This window comes from Coenobita brevimanus, chromosome 68, assembly GCF_032717465.1.
Source record: "Coenobita brevimanus isolate Jiangsu-jjx chromosome 68, ASM3271746v2, whole genome shotgun sequence".
In the NCBI taxonomy this organism is placed as follows: Eukaryota; Metazoa; Arthropoda; class Malacostraca; order Decapoda; family Coenobitidae; genus Coenobita; species Coenobita brevimanus.
The window spans coordinates 42565446-42570997 of NC_137021.1; the positions used below are offsets into that span (position 1 = coordinate 42565446).

Here is a 5552-nt window from a genome sequence, read left to right on the forward strand (position 1 = left end):
GTGTGTGTGTGTGTGTTAAACTTGTTCTTGCTACTTTCAGATGTAATTTTTCAACTTACTGTAAACTACATTTTGTAAGAGGGACAAAAAATTTTATATTACTTCCCTCCGCACAAAGTTCTCCAAAAATTTTAGAAAACCACGTGTACATAGCAAGACCAAACTGGAAAAAAACGTGAGTGTATTGACATGATGGTCCTTTTGTATCCAAAGACTTGTTCTTTGTTCCATTGCTAGTGCCTCAAGATTTTTAATTTGTGGGAAGGACTTTTTGAAATTGGGGGATGGGTAATTATAACCTTAAAAATATGCCAACGGCCATACCACGTTGAGTACACCGCTTCCCGTCCGATCAGCGAAGTTAAGCAACGCTGGGTCTGGTTAGTACTTGGATGGGTGACCGCCTGGGAACACCAGATGCTGTTGGCATCCCTACGTGTCAAGTGAGGTTGGTGGAGGATTAGTGCCCCTCCCTGTAAAACAATTAACTCTAAGCCCTTGGCCACCCCGTGTGGGATACATGGCGTCTGGCAATGAATGAATGAAATTATCTAACCCGGAATACTGTAAAATCACTCACAAACTATCTTTGGGAAGGGCTCTTCGAAAAGATGAGTTATATATATATATATATATATATATATATATATAAGTCACCCGTTCAGTTTTTTTTTTTAATCAGTATATACTTGAAAAGATATGGTTTTACATAGGCTGGGGCAACAAAAAATCGGGTTGCAGTATTTATTAATATATTAAGTCTATGAGGTGGTACTGCAAAGTTGTTACATTTTTCTGGAGGACTCAAAGATAAACTAACAAGTGGTGCCAGGCACAACAAACCTCGCCCAAGAGCAGTTATTTTCAACTGTGTTCAAGTTATGGCGCTCTGAAAGTCTGCGATCTTGCACTGACCTTTCAAGGTCACTCAAGGTCAAAGGTCATGGTGCAAACGAAAGCCCATATAAGACTTCCTATATGATGATAATAGTAAATATCTCTATCTTCAACCAGTTTCGAATTTGAGTCATAGCCCCATGAATATCCGTGACCTTGAGCTTGACCTTTCAAGGTCACTTAAGGTCAAAGGTCATGGTAAAGACTAAAATCCCATATGGGACTTCCTATATATCGATAATATTAAATATCTATCTGCATCCAGTTCCGAGTTATAGCCCCCTGAATATTTGTAACCTTGAGTTCGACTTTTCAAGGTCATTCCAGGTCAAAGGTTTTTGTGTCAAATGAAAGCCCATATGGGAGTTCCTGAACGCTGATAATTGTAAATATCTCTATCTTCAACCGGTTTCCAGTTATAGCCCCCTGAAAACCAGTGACTTGGATTTTGACTTTTCAGGGTCACTCAATCACCTCCAAACTTTAATCATTTCCTTTTGGGACCAGTGCCCACATATCCTGAAAGTTTCATGTAATTTCATCCAGCCGTTTTTCCGTAAAGTTACTAACAAACAAAGAAACAAACAGACAGACAAATAAACAAACTCGACCAAAAACAATACCCCGCCTGACTACGTCCGGGCGAGGTGAAAATCACGTACTTGGGATGCTGTGTTAAGATTCTAGAGTGAGTTGTTTAATATTCCTTACCCGCCAAAACTGAAAAGAGAGAGAGAGAGAGAGAGAGAGAGAGAGAGAGAGAGACAGAGAGACAGACAGACAGACAGAGACAGACAGACAGACAGACAAACAGAAGAAAGAATCAGAGAGAGAGAGAGACAGACAGACAGACACAGACACGCAGAAGAAAGAATCAGACAGACAGAGGGCGGCGGGGTGGGGGGGGGGAGACAATGGAGCGTCGGGAAAGAATGAAGGTGTTTCAGTGCTCATTTCCAGGGGGTGAGATAAAGTGAGAGAGAGAATTGGAGAGAAAAAGAAGTGGAGAAAAGATGGGGACAGGGAACAAAGCCGGTGAGAGAGAGAGAGAGAGAGAGAGAGAGAGAGAGTAAAATGGAAGTTAAAGGAGATAGTGGGAGAGAGAGAAACAGTATGGACAGGGTGGAGTACGAGAGGAAAAAAGTCTCTCTCTCTCTCTCTCTCCACAGGAGGAGGGGGCCATGGTCACCACCTGGTAATGGGTCAAGGGAAGTACTTAGGGTCCGTAGGAGGAACCAAGAGGGCTGTTGTGGGTTGTCTTGGAATGAAGGCTAAAGTGATTAGGAAAGAGGTAGAAAAAAAAATCAGCGTTAGAAATCGGAAAACTGCCATACATGATGAGGTTATTTGAGATGACCTGTTTTCTTGGAGTGAGGTTGCAGCCAACACTGAGGACATAATACAAGCAATGTACCTGGCGGATGGCTTAAAACTTAATACTTACAATAAAGGCATGTTTTAATATGGGTCTTGCCTGGATCTGGTGGCAGTGACATCCACTCTCTGAGGTCACTGGGATGAAGGAGAGGCTGGAGGATGTGCATCGCTACTGGTGTGCGGCTGTCGGCCCATATGACGTGTTCAGTGGGTGACCGGGTTATACCTGGTGGATGGCGTTCATTTAAACAGTAAAGGAAAGACAGTACTGGGGAACACTGTGAACCAGGTCCTTTGTTGTGTGTTAAGGCGGGGCATGTCCACCTGAACAGAGTCTGCCCCTGAGGTGCCGTCTGTGTAGGTCACATCACTGACAGAAAACGTATTGCACGCATCTTGTCAAGTGGAGGGAGGAGTCATCACAGCTGTCTACCGTCCACCACACCAGCTTATCAATGATGATGCTAGATTGTATGATGACGTCAGCAAGCTAACAACAGACGTTATAGTTATCCCTGGTGACTTCCACTGTCATATAGCTGGTTACATAAAATGAGAGATACAGAGGTAAAAAAGCTTATTAACTCTGCTGGTGAAGCCTTCTTGACCCAGTGGATGACTGAGTCCACATGGGGATGAACTTGTTAGATTTTGTGTACATCAGTGAGGATGACATCGTTTCCACCTTGACTGTACAGTACATGAGCTGTTAGGAAGTGACCATAAACTCATTACATTCTCGTTGCATACAAGTATACCTATGGTCGAAAACAAAGTTCAGTTGCATAGCTACCTAACTTAAGAACAGATTTAAACGGCCTTCGAGAAGCAGTTAGTGTACAATGCATCTGGAAATGAGGCAGAATGTGAATGAGTCCTGGTGCTCATCCAGGGACTGCTTTATGGCACTACTGACAAGGTTTGTGCCCTTAAAGCCAGTTGGGTCACCACTCTCCAAACCCAGGCGGCTCATATATAAGATAGTAGCAACAATTAGGAAGAGAAAGGCAGCATATCACAAGTTCAAAAACAACAGTAGTCCAGCAATTAAAAATGACTATATCCACCTGCTTGGGAAGGTGAAGTAGCTTGTATACAGAACTAAACGCAATGGGGAGCTCTCTGCCTTGCATATGTCTTGTGCTCCTAACTGCTGTCCACTATCGTTATATTCCTCATCATCATCTGTGTCTTCTATCTCTCTCCCCGTCCTGCTAACTGCTGTCACTGTTCCATCACCTGTGCCTTGTATGTGCTGTACAGGTACTCTCTTCCTAACCTCTGGCTTGTACCATCACTTTCTATTTCACCATAATGCCTTGTATCTGCCCTAACCTCCTCCTAACTCCCTATAACTCTCCAATTCTTACGTGTCCGACTGTCACCATAGATTCCATAGTCTTATGTCAGAAATTCTGAGTTCGTCTTACGTGTTAACCAGCTTCTCATGTCCCCATCGCAGTGCTTATACCCACCGTCTGTACTAATTACATGCAAGGGTCGTCTCTTTCCGGACTGGTGTGGTACGGTAGTATTAACGGGGTTATTTTCATGTCACGTCGGTGGGTATTGTGAAGGAACAATCAAGTCGAATTTTTAAGCAATTTGATCGTCATTCCTTACCTCTAGCTTGAGATCAAACTCGAGTCCTTTGGGATAGCCTATCATTTGTCTAACCCAGTGGTTCCCAAACTTTTTCTGGTCGTTACCCACTTTTCATACATGATCCTTGTCCATGGCCCCCCTTCCCCAACCATAACCCATGACTACAGTGACTGTCTACACTACAGTCCTACACTCATCATGTCCATATAAAAATCACTCTAGCAAATCCTGTAATTTTATTGATTCCATTTGTTATTTTCTCTTTTGTTAAGTATTAATAAAGAAATGTGTATTTTGTCTTAGCTGAATCTTATATAATTATTGAAATGGTACTAAAGGAATAATAAAATGCACATTAAAAAAATCCATACTTACAGTAATTAAAAATTGCATTATTGCGAAAAGCTGATTCAGCAACAAAAAAAAATTCACTGGCAGCAAGGCATTGCACATACCTGTACTGAACCTGTGTAAGTTCTCTCCACTGACTACCTACTCGCTAAACTCCTTCGGTTCAGGTTATGGCCCCCTACATTCTGATATATGGCCCCCAAGGGGGCCATGGCCCCCAGTTTGGGAACCACTGGTCTAACTACTTGACCAGCTGCTGTAGTGAAGGCAAGGGGACAGTGGTGTGAATAGCCGTGTGGAATGAAGGACAGCATTTGAGCCACGAGAATGGTGCCGATAACTTCCCTCTGACATAGATTGCATTTCAGTGTGCATAGTGGAGAGAGAGAGAGAGAGAGAGAGAGAGAGAGAGAGAGAGAAACAAGATAGTAGGATGAAAAAGTTTGCAGACGGAAGTTTGGTATTTGTGAAGAAAAGGCGGAGGAGGTGGTGACGGAGGGAGGGAGGGAGGGAAGCGGACGGCGATGATGGAGGGAGGGAGGGAAGGAGGGAAAGGGAAGATGACGATGGGGGGAGGGGAGGAAACAGGGAAGGGAAAGGTGATGAAGGAGGGAGGGACGGACGGGGGGAGGGAGAGGGAAGGAGGTCTTGGAAGGAAGTGATGGTGGAGGGAGAGAGGGAGGGATGCAAGAAGGAGAGGAGCGAAGGGGAAAAAGTGACAAGAGGAGAGGAAATGGAGGGAGAAATGGAGCAAGAGAGGCGGTGATGAAAAAGAGAGAGACGGTGGGATGGTAAGAAGGGATGAAGAGAGGGGAGGGAAGAAAAGAGAAGGAAAGATGGAAGGAGAATGAGGTAGACGAAAAAAAGGGATAAAGACGTTGAACAGAGAACTAAGAAAGGGAAATCCATAAGTGAGAGAGAGAGAGAGATAATGCAGAAAATTTGCCTGGGAAACACAATTAGCATATTTTCGAGAAGAACCTATGGTTAGTTTTGAAACGACGGGGCGAGCGTCGTTCCTGGTTGAGGGTTCTAAACAAGGTAAAGAGAATATAAGGTAGTTTCACAAGGGGGGGGGGGGACCGGGAGCAAAAACGTGTCTCGATCTGCGCATGACGTCACAGATAATCCAGACTGAGGGTCTCCGCTTAATAGTGAGGCCGGTTGCTCACCTACCTGCCCTGTGATATGAGCTCCCTGGCCTATAGGGATTACTTTTATTTGCATCCTAAACTGCATGCAGAGCAATGAAAAGCTTAATGCAATGTTTCTGAGATATTATACATATGTCTTCAAGAGGAACTGTCTGTTTTCAGAAAATA

General features: G+C 43.9%; 1 non-coding gene across 1 annotated transcript; it reads left to right on the forward strand.

The window, feature by feature from the left end:
* The first annotated feature begins 310 nt into the window (after positions 1 to 310).
* LOC145405938 (5S ribosomal RNA) lies at positions 311 to 429 on the forward strand. Its single transcript, XR_013898475.1, has one exon. It is a non-coding gene; the product is annotated as a 5S ribosomal RNA (ribosomal RNA).
* The last annotated feature ends 5123 nt before the right edge of the window (positions 430 to 5552 follow it).